This window comes from Silene latifolia, chromosome 3 (assembly GCF_048544455.1).
Source record: "Silene latifolia isolate original U9 population chromosome 3, ASM4854445v1, whole genome shotgun sequence".
Lineage (NCBI taxonomy): Eukaryota > Viridiplantae > Streptophyta > Magnoliopsida > Caryophyllales > Caryophyllaceae > Silene > Silene latifolia.
The window spans coordinates 89960848-89981635 of NC_133528.1; the positions used below are offsets into that span (position 1 = coordinate 89960848).

At 39.3% G+C, this 20788-nt stretch overlaps 1 non-coding gene across 1 annotated transcript; it reads left to right on the forward strand.

Annotated features, from left to right (window-relative positions):
* Positions 1 to 8713: 8713 nt before the first annotated feature.
* LOC141650583 (small nucleolar RNA R71) lies at positions 8714 to 8820 on the forward strand. The gene has a single exon (XR_012546607.1). It is a non-coding gene; the product is annotated as a small nucleolar RNA R71 (small nucleolar RNA).
* Positions 8821 to 20788: the final 11968 nt, after the last annotated feature.

Below are 20788 nucleotides of genomic sequence, written 5' to 3' on the forward strand. Positions count from 1 at the left end.
AGTCTCAATCACCCACCGAACTCGAAGATGTTGAACGCATGAAGTTGATTCCTTATGCTTCCGCTGTTGGATCAATCATGTATGCCATGATATGCACTCGTCCAGATGTCTCGTATGCTTTAAGCATGACCAGTAGATATCAAGATAATCTAGGTGAGAGTCACTGGATAGCTGTTAAGAACATCCTTAAGTACTTACGAAGGACTAAGGATTCTATCTTAGTGTTTGGAGGAGACTCCGAGTGATCGAGCCCATTTCGTTTCACAAATTAAGCATATGTGGTCGTTGGTCAATGGTCGATACAAAACACAATTTATACTTCACAAACAACTCTACAATTAGTAAAGAGGCAAGTAAAGGTCGGATCCCAAGGGACGGGTATTGAAATGAGAATTCTATTGTAACTAGTAGTGTCTAAGGGGTGTCACAAATTGGGTTGATGTAGAAGGTTACTAAACTAAAATAGCAATGAAAATAAACTAGCAAGATGAATAAAATAAGGGGTGTAAACAATTGATTAAAGGCACTAGGGTGTCATGGGTTCATAGGGGAATCATGGGATATGATCATACAAACATGTTCTCAAATTATAAGCAAGCAATTATTGTTGTGATGGATCGAGTTGGGTTATATCTTACAATCCTAGGAAAGTTTGGGCCCCGGAGCCGAATCGATTAGATTGTACAACACCTACAAGTCGACTTAATCTTTCCTACTCAACACATGCATGGTCTAACAAGACTCGAGTTGGGTTATGTCTTACAAGTCAAGTTGAAAGGATAGAAGATGATAGTAAATGCAAGGATTCATAGGCTTAGCATTTCATCAAATATAACATGTGCATGTATTAAGATCAAAACAAGCAAGCAAATAAGATATGAAAGCATATTAATTTAAGCATGAATCATTCCCCATGTTGGTTTCCCCTAATCACCCATTAAACCCTAGCTAAGAGACTACTCACTCATTATCATATTGATCATGCTAGAAAGGTTGTCAATCATACTAACATAATGAAACATGATGAATAAATGAAAGTAATTAGCAATAATTAAAAAGGGATTAAGAGATTATACCTACTAATGATTCCAATAATAAAGCAAGAATAATAGAAGTACTTGAATCCTAGATTGAGAGGTTGTCAATCTCCCAATAATAACCCAAATAATCTTCAATTACCCAAAATAAAGTAATAACAAGAGAGAGATTAAAGAACTAAAACTAGATTAAAACTTGATTAATACTTGATTACAATATTGAAGAGAGATTTGATTGATATTAACTACACTAATTATTGATAAGAAGAACATGCTCCTCTAATTAGACTAATGGGGTATTTATAGTGAAAATTAGGGAGGATGCATTAGGGTTAACTAAGGGCTAAACTAGTAATTACACTTTTTAAGTTGAGCAAGGAGACTCCGGTATTCTCCGAGAGAAGGGCTTCTCTTATCGTGGCTTGAAGAATGAAAACGTCTTTGTCATGAAATCCGTGCGGATGGGAGTCGGGACGGCCGGATCTGGGCTGGAGAATCCGAGCGGATCCTTGGGCAAGACGCTCGGATTGGCGAGGGGGAATCCGAGCGGATTCCTTTGAGGGACGCTCGGATTGGGCTTGGGCGGACGGACGGATTGTGTACAATCCGTTCGGATTGTCTGGCAGCATCTTTTCTTCTTCTTTTCTTCCCTTTTCTTCATGAATTCCTTGGGGATTTCCTTGGGGACTCAAGGATCCTTTTCTCAACAATGCTCTTTTACTATGCTATGTACAAAGGCCTTCTAGTCTTGTCTCTCCTTGATGCTTGGTCATTGAATATGATCAATTTAGCCTTGTTTTGCCATGAAAATGCAAGATTCTTACTCCTTTCCTACCAAGGGATCAAAATCTCAAAGAATATGCAAAACAAAGAACTAAAGATAAGAAATGACCCAAATAGGCACTAAAAAGCATGGAAACAATGGTAATTCGGGGGCTAAATATGCGCCAATTATGGTCACATCAAATATCCCCAAACCGAACCTTTGCTCGTCCCGAGTAAAGAGGTGACAAAGACTAGGACCAATACTAACCTAACCTAATAATAATAGCCGATATGAGACAATTAGCGGGTCTCACTCCGCCCCTTCAACTCACAACAAGACAACCATGAGGTAGGATGCCTTCTTGCAAGGCAAGGTGGGTCTTGCCAAAATGGCGACACATCCAAACTTTAAGGCACATGAAATCACATAATGGATGCATCTACAAAAAGAATAGCCACTTTCCTCATCTAAGTGGCGGAAATTATCTACAAGGGAAACAATTCAAGGGTACACAATCCTTCATAGATGCAATTTGTTCAAACTACTAAGCCTAGAAGGATACCAATAAATCACCTCCAAAATGTGTCAAGCTAGGGTACCTTTGTCCTCAATCGTTAAATGCTTTTGTCAAGAGTAGACTCCCTATGGTGTTAGAAACACTGGAGGATCGCGGAATTCCCCCTCTTGCCTAGACAAGAAGAAGGGTCGTCCCCTCTCTACCATGCACAAAAATGGATACGATGGATAAAGGGATCGATAGATAATTGAGTTTCACTTTGGGAGTTTGCTTTTATTTTTGTTTTCCCCCCAATTTCATTGGCATTTGACATTTGAGAACACTTTCTTTGCCATTTCTTTTGATTTTTGGCATTTCAATACTTGACAACTTTTTGAATTTCTTTTTGAACATTTTCAAAGTCACCCCAATTAGTAACGAGGGTGCCTTGTATTTGAAGCTTTAGGAGTCTATTTTGCTCCTCTTTTCTTTTGATGCATTTTTGCAAACTTTCTTTCATTTTTCATTTCATTGAACTCAAATTGATTTCTTTTTGTTTTGTGCCCATTCCCTTTGATGACAAAAATGTGGTAGAACATGGATGAATGATAGAAGTATGCATGGTTTCAAGGGTCACCTTGGAATAAACGGTAGCCAAGGAGTTATCACACCACAAGGTACTCTCGACTAGGCCTTAAACCATGGGTCAAAGGATACTAGCATGACACATCCTAGGGTGTTTTACAAGCATTCTAACAAGCAAAGTCTTAAGAATAAAAAGCATCTACTAGGGCCTATATACACTTGTCAAGCTTCCCAAAATAGACGGTTTCTCAAAAATTTTCTAACATGCAAACTACATGCCATGATGCAACTAGCATATATACATCCTAATGCAAATGATTCTACCAACTAATATGCCAAATAAACTAAATGCAATCCTAAGTTCACATTGTTATACCGCATCAATCAAAATAAAGCCACATAGTCATTAACATAAAGAGGAAAAAGGAGATTGGAAAGATCATACCATGCGGTCTTCAATATCCTCATGTCTCGGATGTGGCGTAGTCAATCAAAGTGAACAAGGATAAAAACAAACACAATATATACAAGACAATATATACAAAGGAAATGAACTTGTTTTTGGATTTTTCAATTTTTAAATTTTTATGATTTTTTTGAAATTTTTCAATTTTTATGGTTTTTGAATAAAAGTTAAGTGTTAGAATTCCCATCCCCACACTAATATGGGCATTGTCCTCAATGGCCAAAATGATGGAAATTATGCAAAAGGATGCATGATTTCTATACTAAATGCAATTCTACACTAAGCTATACTACATGATGCATGGTTTTTGTTATGACGGAGAGGATAATTTAGATTACCTCCCGTTGTGTATGCATTAACTTCCCCAAACCGAATAAGACACTATTGCTAATGTCAAAGCATGGGGGAGTTCATGCACACACTATGCTATGCATGAAACTAGATTGTCATTTTGGATTTTCAAAAATGGGAACAATAAAGAACACCTCAAAGGAACCGAGGTGTGAGTCCTTTGATGTTGCTAGGACTAAACCAACAATGATCAAAATGAAATAAAATACAAAGAGATATAGACAAAACATGAGAGTGTAGGAGTCTCCAAGGCTAGTCTTCCATCATGCTATTATCATCACCACTTCCCTCATGAGAAGCGGTCACATTGCCACTTTCCTTGGCACTTTCTTCTTTGCTTTCTTCATCATCATCTTCACCATCTCTTTCTTCATCTCCACTTGCTTCTTCCTCAATATTATCATCAATTTCTTCACCATTTCCAACAACCTCATTGTCTTCCACCACGTCCCTAGATGCACCCGGAAACAAGGCTTCTTTATCCGCCCAACTAGGCAAAGGACAAGATGGATCAAGGAGTCCTTGCCTAGCTAGATGTAAGAGGGGAGGATATTGAGCCAAATAAGCATTCTTCCGATCTTCATAAGCTTGCTTGTGCATGGCTTGCATAAGAAGAGTGACATAGTCTTTTCCAATTTTAACTCCTTGCGGTTTGAACTCTTCATACACAAAGGGGTAAGGTGGTATGACAATGGAAGAGGAGGGAGTTTCATGATCACCCTTTTGTTGTTGAATGATGTACTCGGCTTCTTCGGATAGGGGAAGTAAATAGTTGGTCCGGTGGACACTAAGACGGCAAATCTTTGCGGGTAAAGTGAATGATCGAGCCTCACTAGTAAGCCACCCATACTTGGTATCAAGGGGATTGTGAGCAACCCACTTAAACTTGTTAATCAAGATGGACATATCAATAAGATGGCCACCATCCTTAGCCTTGTACTTGCTATCCTTATTGAAATTAGGATCAAAGTGCTTGGCTAGGACCGTGACAAGGCCGCCATTAACAATAACGGTTTGACCCTTCTTCCCACTATCTACATGGAGCCATCTATCAACCAATAGCCTCAAAGAATTGTAAGGCTTGGTGTGAATTCTTCCAATATTCAAAGTTGATTCAAGGAGAATAAAATCGAGTCCCGTGAAATGATTGGTGTCTTTCCTAGCAATTATGGTATTTCCCACAACTTTGTGCCATATTCTTATGCCCGGATGATGGACCAAAAGGGCACGACAAGCATGAAAATCTTCAAATTTCTTCCCGGAGATTGCCTCCCAAAGAGGCTCGGGATCATACTTCCCATATTGCTTATAAAATTTATCTTCATCGCTAAGACCCAAAATTTCACCCAATTCCGGAAAGGTAATGCGTCTACTAGTGTTAGCTAGACGAAACTCAATATTTTCCCTATTCTCAACTTTTGTCACTTTTAAAGAACTTAAGAATTCCAAGACAAGGGAGGGGTATGTTACTTCCTTCATTTCAAACAATTTCTTCAAACCCATGGCATTGAAAAAGACTCTTGTTTGTTCAAGAACACCCAACTTCTCCAAAGCATCTTTACATATGAATTTGGTGGATTGAATTTGTTTCATAGCAAACTTGACAAATGTATTTTTATGGGTATCGGAAATGAAAGTTACCTCCGGATAATGCAAGAGTTGATCGATTACCGGAGTAGAAGGTGATGCTTCCATAGGAATTTGTTGTTGTTGTTGCACTACCAAGTTTGGTGTTGATACCACCATTGCCAAAGCTTTCTTTGCTTGTAGAGCTTTTTGCCTTTGAGAGAGAGCCTTTGCTTTTGGTGCCTTTGTTGCCCTTTGTTGCTCCCTTTGTTCTTGCCATTTGATGAACTAACCAAGTAAAGAGTCAAAAATCTTCAATTTGTAGAATGCCCAAATCGATTTTGAAGGTGAAAGGCTTTGCCTTTATGAAATCAAAAATCGACTCAAAGGTGAAGATTTTGTTCTTGGTTTTGATTGTTATTGAAGATGGAGTGATTGATTTGTTGTTTGAAAGATGGTTTGATTTGATTTTGGTGGATTTTGTTGAGGTTTTTTGTTTTTGAGATGGAGAGGATGAGGGTTTTGATGTTATGGGTAGTGTTTATGAATGAATGAATGAATGAATGAAGGTGGGGTGGTATTTAAAGAATTCGACAATTTTAGGACGCAGGGACAATCCGTGCGGATTGGGCGCAATCCGTGCGGATTCTCGACTTCAAAATTTTCAAAATCCCGCCTAGAGACGGGCGGATTCGGGGGAATCCGCTCGGATTCTTCTGAGATGAGACGGGCGGATTTCGTGCCGGACGGACGGATTTGATTTCACCCGAGATTTTTCTTTGTTTTTCTTGACTTTGAGACGGGCGTCTTTTTCAAAAGACGGACGGATTCTGTGAGACGGGCGTCTTTCCAGAAATCCGCTCGGATTCTTTGACAGTCAAGAAATTTGCAATTTCAACACAGCCCAAGACGGGCGTCTTCTTAGCAGGACGCTCGGATCTTCTTCAGACGGGCGGATTCTCAGGAATCCGCTCGGATTGGTCCTTGTGTACACGGATTCAGTTCCATCCGTGCACCAACGCATTCCCTTATCATTCTTTCTTTCTTTCTTTCAAATCTTGTGTTCTTCATTGTGGGGGCACTACTAACGCATGAATAGCCTAGGCAATTTCCATCCCCACACTAAGGTAAGGCACTACACATCAATTAAAATTGTTAATCTCTTCCTCACTTCTCTCTTACATGACAATTATTTTGATCAAAGTAAATAAAATCCAAAAAATGACAAAAATGCAATACAAAAATTGAAAAGTAAGTTAGGGAGTTAGAAATATTTACAAGTGGTGGTTTAGGGAGGACTCCACCAAACTCTCATTCTTGATGAGATGTCAAGGGGGCATGTTCAAGGTGTTGTTGATGTTGCTCAACACCTTGAAGAAGTAATCAAAAGCTTGTTCATTGTTATGGTAGAGGTCCTCAATAGACCGTGGCCCTTGTTGTTGATCATGATCGATGGCATGCCCAATGTAGGGATTAAAGATCCCTTCAAATTCGTCGTCCCAAAGACCACAAACTTCATTGAGTTGATCATTGAAAATCTCTTGCTTAGATGGAGACAACTCTCCCAATTTCTTCTCTTGGCCAATGAGGCCATCATCTTCTTCCTTGGTTGATTTTGATGAGCCTTGCAAGCTCTCCTTGTCACAATTCACTTGCTCTTTGAATGGAGCATCTTCAATTTTCTTCCTCCATTGGAGTTCCGATTTCTTCCTTTCATCTTTCCGGCTATAATGATCAATCATGAAACATGGCTCATGCAAACGAGGAGCTCTCATGGTCTTGTCAAGATTAAAAGTTATGCTTTCATCTCCCACTTCTAGAGTGAGCTCTCCATGTTTCACATCAATCACCGCACCCGCGGTGTGTAGGAAAGGTCTTCCTAAGATGATTGGAATGTTGGAATCTTCCTCCATATCAACAATGACAAAGTCCACCGGGATGAAAAACTTCCCAATTCGCACGGGGACATCTTCCCATATCCCTAATGGTGTCTTCGTCGATCTATCGGCCATTTGAAGAGTGATATTGGTGCATTTAAGCTCTCCCATTCCCAACCTTTTACTTACCGAGTACGGCATGACACTCACACTAGCCCCTAGATCACATAAGGCTTTGTTGATCGTTGTGTCGCCAATGGTACACGGTATTGAGAAGCTTCCGGATCCTTTAACTTTGGAGGTGAACTCCCTTGAAGTATTGCACTACTCACCTTAGTGAAGGCGATAGTCTCAAGTTTCCGGATCGACTTCTTCTTTGTGAGGATATCTTTCATGTACTTTGCATAGGCCGGAACGTGATTGATTAATTCCGTGAAAGGAATTGAGACTTCTAAGTTCTTCACAATTTCCATGAACTTTCCAAGTTGATCATCAAATTTGGGCTTGGCTTGACGACTTGGAAAAGGAAGTCTAATCACAATGGGCTCCTTCTCTTTGGCTTTGTCTTCATTTTTCTTTGAACTTTCTTCTTTTGATGATTCCCCTTCTTTGGGACTTTGCACCACAACTTCATTCTCACTAGCTTTCACAACTTCATCCTCAACTTGCTTCTTCGGTGCCTCATATCTTGTACCACTTCTCAAGTGAATGGCACTAACCGTTTCATGTCTAGGGGGATTACTTTGAGGTGGTAATTGCCCCTTTTGTCTTTGTGAGCTTGAAGATGCTAGTTGAGTCAATTGTGTTTCCAACATCTTGGTGTGAGCTAGAATGTTGTTGATGGTGGTGTCTTTTGCTTGGCTATCTTTTTGCATTTGGGTGAAAAATTCTTGTTGATTCTTTTGCATTTGGAGGACCGCTTTTTGGACATCAAAACCTTGGTCATTTTGGTGATTGTATGGATTTTGATTTTGGTAACCTTGGTTTTGATTGTAAAAGGGTCTTTGATTTTGATTTCTCATGGGTGGTGGAGTGTATGTTGTTTGAGGGTTTTGAACATTTTGGCTTTTGTATGAGAGATTTGGATGGAACTTGGTGTTTTCATTGTAAAAATTTGAATAAGGGGTACCACTTTTGTAAGCTTGGAAAGCATTAACTTGTTCGGTTGTTCCCCTACATTCACTTGAGTCATGACCCAAGGTTCCACAATTCTCACATATCCCGCTTGGGATTGATGAGGATGCCGTCATGGCATTGACATGATGCTTCGATGATTTTGAGTTTTCCTCAAGTCTAGCCATAGCTTGTTCAAACTTCAAGTTGATTGTGTCAATGTGAGCACTAAGTTGAGCACCCAATTGAGTAACGGTGTCCACTTCATACTTTCCTCCTCTAGTAGCCTTGCGAGGCCTACTATATTGTGAATTATGGACCGCCATTTCCTCAATCTTGTTCCATGTTTGATTGTCATCAACTTCGGTGAACATTCCATTTGATCCCATATTGAGAATGTTCCTAGAATCTTCATATAAACCATTCCAAAATTGTTGCACTAAAAACCATTCGCTAAGTCCATGGTGAGGACATGAGCGACAAATACCTTTGAACCGCTCCCAAGCTTCATACAAAGATTCTTCATCCCTTTGCTTAAAACCCGTAATTTGAGCTCTTAGCATATTGGTCTTTTCCGGTGGGTAGAATTTTTTGTAGAAAGCTAGAGCTAGCTTCTTCCAAGAATCTATTCCAAGGGTGGCCTTATCAAGGCCCTTCAACCATTGCTTTGCGGTGCCGATTAACGAAAAAGGAAATAAGACCCATCTTATTTGGTCTTGAGTCACGCCCGTTTGAGAGATAGCTTCACAATAATCGCAAAAGGTTTCCATATGAGAATGAGGGTCCTCACTAGGCATTCCCCCGAATTGGCTCCTCTCAACTAGTTGGATGAAGGCGGACTTGGCAATAAAGTTTCCGGTAAGATGTTGTGGGGTAGGAGTACCATTTGGTAAATCCTCCTCGGTGGGTATAGAGTGTGACGAGAATTTAGGCATTGTAGGTGGATTTTGTGTGGTATTTTTAATGGGTTTTCTTCTCCTTCTATTGCGAAAGGATTGACAAACTCACTAGTGGGTTGAACAACTTCACCAACACCTCCCAAATTCCTCCTAACAAGTCTCCTATTATTCGTCAAGGTTCTTTCGATTTCACGGTCAAAAGGTAACAAATCTCTTTGTAACCTTCTAGACATGCAAAATATCAAACAACTCGAAAACAATTAGAACAAACCTTGAGGAGTTTTACTTCCCCAAGGTGAAAAAGACACAACTAAAAACAATAAAAGAAATCTTAAATCAATTAAACACCGTCCCCGGCAACGGCGCCATTTTTGATCGAGGCCATTTCGTTTCACAAATTAAGCATATGTGGTCGTTGGTCAATGGTCGATACAAAACACAATTTATACTTCACAAACAACTCTACAATTAGTAAAGAGGCAAGTAAAGGTCGGATCCCAAGGGACGGGTATTGAAATGAGAATTCTATTGTAACTAGTAGTGTCTAAGGGGTGTCACAAATTGGGTTGATGTAGAAGGTTACTAAACTAAAATAGCAATGAAAATAAACTAGCAAGATGAATAAAATAAGGGGTGTAAACAATTGATTAAAGGCACTAGGGTGTCATGGGTTCATAGGGGAATCATGGGATATGATCATACAAACATGTTCTCAAATTATAAGCAAGCAATTATTGTTGTGATGGATCGAGTTGGGTTATATCTTACAATCCTATGAAAGTTTGGGTCCCGGAGCCGAATCGATTAGATTGTACAACACCTACAAGTCGACTTAATCTTTCCTACTCAACACATGCATGGTCTAACAAGACTCGAGTTGGGTTATGTCTTACAAGTCAAGTTGAAAGGATAGAAGATGATAGTAAATGCAAGGATTCATAGGCTTAGCATTTCATCAAATATAACATGTGCATGTATTAAGATCAAAACAAGCAAGCAAATAAGATATGAAAGCATATTAATTTAAGCATGAATCATTCCCCATGTTGGTTTCCCTAATCACCCATTAAACCCTAGCTAAGAGACTACTCACTCATTATCATATTGATCATGCTAGAAAGGTTGTCAATCATACTAACATAATGAAACATGATGAATAAATGAAAGTAATTAGCAATAATTAAAAAGGGATTAAGAGATTATACCTACTAATGATTCCAATAATAAAGCAAGAATAATAGAAGTACTTGAATCCTAGATTGAGAGGTTGTCAATCTCCCAATAATAACCCAAATAATCTTCAATTACCCAAAATAAAGTAATAACAAGAGAGAGATTAAAGAACTAAAACTTGGATTAAAACTTGATTAATACTTGATTACAATATTGAAGAGAGATTTGATTGATATTAACTACACTAATTATTGATAAGAAGAACATGCTCCTCTAATTAGACTAATGGGGTATTTATAGTGAAAATTAGGGAGGATGCATTAGGGTTAACTAAGGGCTAAACTAGTAATTACACTTTTAAGTTGAGCAAGGAGACTCCGGTATTCTCCGAGAGAAGGGCTTCTCTAATCGTAGCTTGAAGAATGAAAACGTCTTTGTCATTGAAATCCGTGCGGATGGGAGTCGGGACGGCCGGATCTGGGCTGGAGAATCCGAGCGGATCCTTGGGCAAGACGCTCGGATTGGCGAGGGGGAATCCGAGTGGATTCCTTTGAGGGACGCTCGGATTGGGCTTGGGCGGACGGACGGATTGTGTACAATCCGTTCGGATTGTCTGGCAGCATCTTTTCTTCTTCTTTTCTTCCCTTTTCTTCATGAATTCCTTGGGGATTTCCTTGGGGACTCAAGGATCCTTTTCTCAACAATGCTCTTTTACTATGCTATGTACAAAGGCCTTCTAGTCTTGTCTCTCCTTGATGCTTGGTCATTGAATATGATCAATTTAGCCTTGTTTTGCCATGAAAATGCAAGATTCTTACTCCTTTCCTACCAAGGGATCAAAATCTCAAAGAATATGCAAAACAAAGAACTAAAGATAAGAAATGACCCAAATAGGCACTAAAAAGCATGGAAACAATGGTAATTCGGGGGCTAAATATGCGCCAATTATGGTCACATCACCGAGCTATGTGTTAAGGGTTACACAGACTTGAGCTTTCAAACAGATAGAGATGACATGAAATCCCAAGGTAGGTATGTTTTCATGCTCAATGGTGGTGCTGTAAGCTAAAGAAGCTTCAAGGATGCGGATTCTACTACGGACGCTGAGTACGTTGCAGCATCAGAAGCTGCCAAGGAAGCTGAGTGGAATAGGCAATTCATGGAGGGGCTAAAGGTAGTTCCTACTGCCAAGGATCCCATTACTCTCTATTGTGAAAACAATGGGACAATCTTCTAAGCTAGAGAGCCCAAGTCTAGTAATAGATCTAGACATGTACTCAGAAAATTTCATATTATTAGAGATTTTATTGAAAGAAAGGAAATTGCGATTTGTAAGGTTGGGACAGATGATAACTTAGCTGATTCTTTTACCAAGCCTTTAACGCAGGCTAAACACGATGGACATGTTGTTTCCATAGGCCTTAAACGTATGCCAAATTTGTACTAGATTATTTGATATGAAATAAAATGTTATTTTAATTTCTCATATATGATAATCTCATTTGTCTTTTAAATTTTAAATATTACTTTGTCACATCCAAATGGGCTGTTGAGACAATATTGAACCCCATTAAAGTGAACTAGATTGACATAGTAATCGCCCATAGTTATTTAAATGAGGTGACATCTCGAAGTAACTAGAGTGTGATGTGATTGATGGCAAGTTCAAGTGCCATAGAGTCATGAGAGATGACTAGTCGATCATATAGGCAGACTGTATGGGACACTCTGTCGGGCTTATGAATGCTTATAGAGTTCTGGAAATTTTTATAGCCTGGTCGTGGCGTCAGCTACTATAGTATTCTTATGAGTCGATTCTATGACTAAAGACTGTTTGCCTAAGGTGGCACAATTTCAGAGTGAATTTGATTTATGTTCTACGACCTTCGTAATTGGGGTCCAATGGGCACATTTTGGGTTATGATGAGTTGTAAGGTTCGAACAACTCACGCTTCTAGACGAACGGTGACTCGTCGCCTTGCATAATGTCCAGCTATACCAACGACGTATACAATGGGCATTCAACAAAAAACTCAAACCCAGAAACATCAAAGAATGCGACTTGGTCCTCAAGTCGCTCCAAGCACCATTACCCGACGATCCGAGGGGGAAATTCAAACTCAATTGGGCAGGGCCATACCTGGTCAAGAAAATACTTTCGGGGGGCACACTGAGACTTAGTGACTTAGACGGGGAGGATTTCACAAACCCGACCAACTCAATAAATACTACCCTTGAACCCTAGTAACCACAAACGTTACCCTAGTTTTACAACTAGTGACAGCAGTATCCCTTTCAAGTCAATTCCTCAAAGCGTTCTGATTTGAAATAACATGATTTACCGAGTCTAAGTTATCGCACCGTTCCATGTTTCAAACGACCTTTAATCTGTCAAAGGCAACATCCATTTGCACTCAAATTAACAAAACACCTGAACTATGAGCATGGTTTGATTTCACCTCTTCAGGTGGATACATAGGCAGTCCTTTCTTACACTAGAAGGATACAACCACAACACCCAAACAAAATAAACAAAACATTCGAACTACGAGCATGGTGTGATTTCACCTCTTCAGGTGGATACGTAGGCAGTCCTTTCTTATATAAGAAGGATACAACCATACCGACAAAAGAAAAAAACAATCGCCCCTATCAACTTCAAAACAAAGAGAAGGGGAAACCATTCCCTTTTCCACACAAAATAGAAAAAAAAAAGCCTTTCTCCCTTCCCACAAAAATCCCCTTTCACAGGTGCAACGTTTGGGAAAATTCAAACCGAATTACCTTTACAAAATGGATGGAAGAAACAACAAGCGTTTACGACTTCGTTTAACACAAGCAATCCTCTTATTTAATTAATAATGAGAAATATTACAAACTTGGCAACAAACAAAGCTAAGCAAGTCTAAACTTGTCAAAGCTAGGATGTCGACTAAGACATCTAACATAGTAAAAGTAGCACAAAATACACAATACATAGCTAGGACAACATAATAGAAACACACAAAACTATTACAATATAATAGAAAAACGGGTAATGGAGGTCTTTATTCTTCTATTCTACCCTTGCCTTTTCCCTCGGCTTACATCTTCCCCTTGCACTTCTTGTTGGCCCACCAGGCTTGGACTTCCTCTTCGGAACGGATCCTCAACGGATCTATAACGGCGACGGCCTCCGGTGTCTTGCATGACCCTATACTCGTCCCAAGCCGAGCCCATACATGGCCCAACATCACTTTGGGACCCGGGCTCCTCTTCTTCACTAGCACTACATCCGGTCTAACATCGTCGGAAAAGTCGTCAAAGAAGGCTTGGTTGGCCTTGCCAACTTCTCTATACTTCAAGTCGACGACCTCGTCCTTGCGGAACTTGGACCTTTCTTCCAAAGTTTGAACTCTTGACCACTTGACATAAGCGGGAGACACCCATGTCGTGGTAACGAGTTTGGTACCTACCAAGTTGGGCTTGTGGCCCACCACCTCTCGAACACCTACATAAGCTCGGAGTTTCAAAACACACTCTCTTGGGCGAGAGCATCTTGAGCGGGCACCTTTTGTTGATGCCCCATTTGCCTCTTGAGCCTTTTGCGATAAGATGTCACTCATATTTGTGCGCATTTAGTCCCCGAACTAGCCTCGTTCCTATGCTTTCTAGTACTATTTAGGGTCGTTTCCTATCTTTAGTTCCCTACTTTGCATATTCTTTGAGGTTTTTTATCCTTGGTAGGAGAGGATGGCTAGCCTTGCATTTATGGAGCAAAGTAAAGCTAAATGGAGTGCATTTAATGACCAAGCATAAAAGAGGAGACCATTACTAAATGCCTAAGTAAATAAATTAAGTAAAATGGGCAATGATGAGGACCCACGACCTGCCAATGATCCCCACGGATCCATAAGCAATCAAAGAAGAAGAAGAAGAAGAAGAAGAGTTGATCGATGATCTAGGCGTCTCAAGCCCTGATCTGGGCGTCTCAACCAAGAATACGGGCGTCTCAACCAACAATCCGGGCGTCCCGTGTCCAGGTCGGGCGTCTCAAGACCTGATCTGGGCGTCTCACCATACGACAATCCGGACGGCTCTCTCTAGGACTTGCAAAGCACTAATCATCTTTTTAGGGACTTAATCGTTATTTAAGCTCTCAGTTACCCTAATACTTGTACTTAGTATAAATACCCCATTGTGTTAGGGGATTAATCACCAAGTTAGAATTTAGCTTTAATCTAGTTTAGATATTACTAATCAAGTTGTAATCACTCATCTCAACATTAACCAAATCTTAATTCCACTTTAATCCTTCAAGTGTTCTTAGTTTTAGTTAGGTAATTTGAAAATTATTTGGGTTTATTGAATACTTGACAACTCTTCATCATTCATCAAGTGTTCTTCTATTATTCATTGCCTTTCATTTGGATCATCCTCAACATGGTATAATCCTTTTTACCCTTGCTTAATTATTACTTTACTCATTTATCACGTTTAACTTTGCTAATATGATTGACACCTTCATTACCATTTTTACCATAGTCATGAGTGAGTAGTCAACTAGCTAGGGTTAATGGGGGATTAAGGGAAAATTAACATTGGGGTAGATTCATGCTTAATCTAATATGTTATCATAAGATTGCTTGCTTCTTGTGGTGTTAACCTATGCACATGTTATGCTTGATAAACTGCTAGACTATGAAACCTTGCATTTTGCACATCTCTTATCTATTCAACAAGACTTGTAAGATATAAACTAACTCGAGTTTTGTTAGACCATGCATAGAAGTGAATAGGAAGAAAGTAAGCCGACTTGTCGGTGTTGTACAGTCTAGACCGACTCGGCTTCGGAACTCAAATCTTCCTATGAACCGTAAGACATAAACTAACTCGGTTCCTCTACAACAATAATTGTTTGCACTTATGAAAATATGTTTGTATGATCACCACCATGAATCCCCTATGAACCCATGACACCCTAGTGCCTTAATCTATTGTTTACAAACCCCTAGTTTACTTGCTTGTTTTCCTTTCATTTATTTACATTTCATTGTTAAGGTAGTATAGCTTGATACCTTAATCTCAACCTAATTTGTGACACCCTAAGACATAGCTTTCTACAACCGATAACTTAATTCAATACCCGTCCTTTGGGATCCGACCTTTAATTACTACTCTACTAAGAGTAGTTTGTTTAGTTATAAATATTATTTTGGTTGGTTGACTTAATACTCCACTAAGAGTCCATGGGTTAGCAACCCTCTTTGAAATGAATGAATTGACACACCTCCTTGACATTGGAATTCATCAGTTTCTTGAGGGGGTATAAGGTTGAGACTCGAAACTATGTAGAATTCCGTCTCGAAAACAAGACTAGAAGGATGCTCAAAGGTGAATTTGGTAAAGTGTTTGGGCTCAAGAGACATGACCGGTCACAAAGAAGCCATTGGAATTTGATGCCGAACCAATTTGGCTAGCTATCTCTGGTCGTAAGTTCACTACTTTTAAAGAGTGTCATGCCTTGTACATTCATCATCCGGGTTAAAGGTGTTGGCACAAGTTCGTGGCAAACACTTTGATTGCTTGGAAGGAAGCCAATTACTTGACGGAATTAGACTTTGTTTACCTTGAGTCTTTCTTGAATATTGGTGGGAAACCCAAAAGTGAATACAATATCCTTCAACTATTGATCAAAAGATGGCTGGAAATTGAGAATGGTAAAGAGGGAGCGACTTTCATTGTTAATGGAGGATTGGTGACAAGGTTGGCAGGACCTTTTAACCCGGATTTCAACAAGGATAACACTTATAAAGAGGTTAAAGGGAGCCACCTTCTTCACATGAGCAATTTGATTCACAAGTTTCAATGGGTCAAGCATGATAACTTGGACCATACCTATGAATGGCTCATCAGGGATGCTAACTCCATTATCCTACCAAGCAAGATTTGTGGAATCTCCATCCACCGGACTAACTACCTTATCCCCGTTTCCAAGCAAGCCGAGACCATCATCAAACAACAAAGAAATAAAAAATAAGAGCCCTACTCCTCCATTGTTACACCACCTTATCCATTTGCCTACCAAGAGTTCAAACCGAGTGATGTTACGGTGGGCAATGACTACTTGACCAACTAATGCAACATATGTATAGAGAAGCTTACAATGATCAGGTCAATGTATATTATGCCCAATATCCACCCCTCTACCATCTTGCTAGGCAAGGACTTCTTGATCGTTCGAGTTCTTTGCCGGATTAGGTGGATAAGAAAGTGTTTTTTCCTAGTGCTTCTCAAGATGAAGATAGGGGTACAAGAGGAGAGGAGGAAGTTGATGATGTTAGCGGGGAAGGTAGTGGGTCTTGCCAAGAAGATGGGGAAGAAGAGCAAAGTTCAAGTGAAGAAGAAGATGACGGTGAAACCTCCGGTTCAATGGAGGTAGATGATGATGATGAGGATGTTGTGATGAGCGACAATTGATGGTAGACAAAGCATGAAAGAGGGCACTACAATGCGGGGTTGATCACTTATGCTAGTACCAACCTATTCCATTGTGAGTCTCCTACCCCTCTTTTTGCTTTGTTTTTGTCTCATGTTTCCATGACTTGTATAATATTTTCACTTGCATCACTTTGAGTTGGAGTCCTAGCACCATCAAGGGACTCCCACCTCGGCCCATTGAGGTAATTATCTTTTGCTCCCACCATGTAAAATCCAAAATGACAACTTACTTTTCATGCATTGCATTTACATGCTTGTGAATAAACTTTCCCTCTTTTCCATTAGAAATAATGTTTGGTTTGGTTTTGGGAAGTTCATTCATAAGCAACCTGAGTTAATTCAAATTAGCTCTCCGAATAATAGAAAGCATGCATCCTCTTAGACTAGCTTAGTTTGTATCACTTTGTCATATATTGCATATAGTTTGCATCTAGTGTAGAATCATGCATCATTCATTTCATTACTTTTGCAAAATTCATTATTGTTATGTCCATTGGGGACAATGTCCATTCTAAGTGTAGGGATGGGGAATTCTTACACTCCCCTAAGTCAAAAACTAAAAATTTCAAAAATTTCAAAAATCTAAAAACATGTTCCTCTTTTTGTAGTGTAGAAACGTATTGTTTGTATATATTTGTTTGTTTGTGTTCACTCCTATTACATTGGACCGACTACGCCACATCCGAGGCATGAGGAGTATGAAGATCGCATGGTATGATCTCTCCAAATCTCCTTTTTCCTCTCTATGTTAATGACTATGTGGCTTCTTTTTTATTGATGTGGTATAAACCAATGTGATTCTAGGTGTTTCATTTAGATTATATGGCATATTAGTGATAGTAGCATTTGCAGTAGGTTGTATATGTAATAGTTGCATCATGGCATGTAGTTGCATTTTAGGAAAATTTTGTGAAAATGTCTAGTTGGGAAGCTTGGCAAGTGTATATAGGCCCTTGTGATAATCTTTCTCCTTGAGACTTTGTTTGCTAGAATACCCTCAAGACACCATAGAATGTGTCATACTAGTATCTTTTGACCCATGGACTAAGGCCTAGTCAAGAGTACCTTGTGGTGTGATAACTCCTTGGCTACCGTTTATTCCAAGGTGACCCTTGATGCCATGCGATCGTTCTTTCATTACTATCATCATGTTTTGCCAATACAAAAGGGAATGGGCACAAAAATCTCCAATTTGAGTTCAAATACCAAAGTGAAAAAAAAAGTTTGCAAAATAAAAATGCATCAATGAAAAGAGGAGCAAAAATAGACTCCTAATCTTCAATAAAAGTGCCCTTGCTACAAAATGGGGTTAGTTTGAAAATGTTCAAAAAGGAATGAAAAAGAAATTGCCAAGTACCAAAATTTCCAAACATCCAAAGTGGCAAACAAATGTTCTCAAAAAGTCAAATACCATAAGAAATTGGGGGGAAACAAAACAAAAGCAAACTACTAATGAAAAACTCAAAGTATTTTGATACCTTTTATCCATTGATGATCTTTTCCTTGTTGCATGGTGGAGAGGGGATGACCCTTCTTCTTGTCTATGCAATATGGGGAATTCCGCGATCCTACAGTGTTTTTAACACCATAAAGAGCCTACTCTTGACAAAAGTATTGAGCAATTGAGGATAAAAGTACCCTAGTTTGACACAACTTGGAGGTGATTTGTTGACATTCTTTTAGACTTAGTAACTTGGAGAAATAATATCTACAATGGAATGTGTACCCTTAGATTGCTTCCCTTTTAGATGATTTCCGTCACTTAGATGAGGAAAGTGGCTATTCTTTTTGTAGATGCATCCTTTATTTGATCTTGTGTGCTTAATTGGAACGATGCATCGCCATTTCGGCAAGCCCCACCTTTTTTTTTGGTGAAATGTGAGTATGTATATTATATATCAAGAAATATATCAATTACAGCTTATATGACAAGTTCATCAACTGCTATCACTGACCACATTACATCTCAAAACCGACTAAACTCCTAAAAACTTCAGACAATCAACTCTAGCCATAGCTAGCTCCTATCCAAGCTTAAGCTTGATCCTCCCCTTTGCAGCTTCTTCTATCTGTTTCACTACTCTCTCAGGTCTGAGAAGGCAGCAGTTCACACGAGCATTATTCCTTTGAGTCCAAATAGCATAGTGATAAGCATTCAGGATGACAGCCATTGTTTTCCACTGAACAGAATCAGTAACACTTGCAGGCAGGTGACTGATAGTTGGCATTTTACTTCCAATCCAATTCTCAAGATTGTGCTTGACTTTGCAAGAAGGCATCTTACCTCGTAGGTGTCTTGTTATGAGTTGAAGAGGCGGAGTGAGACCCGCTAATTGTGTCACATCGGCTAGTTATTAGTAAGGGTCATAGATTTAGTCACCTCTTTACTCGGGACGAGCAAAGGTTCGGTTAGGGGATATTTGATGTGACTCATATTTGTGCGCATTTAGTCCCCAAACTAGCCTCATTTCTATGCTCTCTAGTGCTATTTAGGGTCATTTCTTATCTTTAGTTCCCTACTTTGCATATTCTTTGAGGTTTTGTATCATTGGTAGGAGAGGATGGCTAGCCTTGCATTTATGGAGCAAAGTAAAGCTAAATGGAGTGCATCTAATGACCAAGCATCAAAGAGGAGACCATTACTAAAGGCCTAAGTGAATAAATAAAGTAAAATGGGCAATGATGAGGACCCCCCACGACCTGCCAACGATCCCCACGGATCCTTAAGAAGTCAAAGAAGAAGAAGAAGAGTTGATCGATGATTCCGGCATTTCAAGCCCTGATGCGGGCGTCTTAACCAACAATCCGGGCGTCCCGTGTCCAGGTCGGGCGTCTCAAGACTTGATCCGGGCGTCTCACCATATGACAATCCAGACGGCTCTCTCTAGGTCTTGGAAAGCACTAATAATCTTCTAAGGGACTTAATCATCATTTAAGCCCTTAGTTACCTTAATACTTGTACTTAGTATAAATATCCCATAGTGTTAGGGGATAATCATCAAGTTAGAATTTAGCTTTAATCTAGTTTAGATATTACTAATCAAGTTGTAATCACTCATCTTAATATTAATTAAATCTTAATTCCTCTTTAATCCTTCAAGTGTTCTTAGTTTTAGTTGGGTAATTTGAAGATTATTTGGGCTTATTGAAGACTTGACAACTCTTCATCATTCATCAAGTGTTCTTCTATTATTCCTTGCTTTTCATTTGGATCATCCTCAACTTGGTATAATCCTTTTTACCCTTGCTTAATTATTACTTTACTCATTTACCATGTTTAACTTTGCTAATATGATTGACACCTTCATTAGCATGTTTACCATAGTCATGAGTGAGTAGTCACCTAGCTAGGGTTAATGGGGGATTAGGGGAACTATAACATGGGGGTAGATTCATGCTTAATCTAATATTTTATCATAAGAGTCCTTGCTTGTTGTGGTATTAACCTATGCACATGTTATGTTTGATAAAATGCTAGACTATGAAACCTTGCATTTTGCACAAATCTTATCTATTCAACAAGACTTGTAAGATATAAACTAACTCGAGTCTTGTTAGACCATGCATGGAAGTGAATAGGAAGAAAGTAAGTCGACTTGTAGGTGTTGTACAGTCTAGACCGACTCAGCTTCAGGACCCAAATCTTCCTATGAACTGTAAGACATAAACTAACTCGGTTCCTCTACAACGATAATTGTTTGCAACTATGAAAATATGTTTGTATGATCACCACCATGAATCCCCTATGAACCCGTGACACCCTAGTGCCTTAATCTATTGTTTACAAACCCCTACTTTACTTGCTTGTTATCCTTTCATTTCTTTACATTTCATTGTTAAGGTAGTATAACTTGATACCTCAATATCAACCCAATTTGTGACACCCTAAGACAAAGCTTTTTACAACCGATAACTTAATTCAATACCTGTCCTTTGGGATCCGACCTTTACTTACCACTCTACTAAGAGTAGTTTGTTT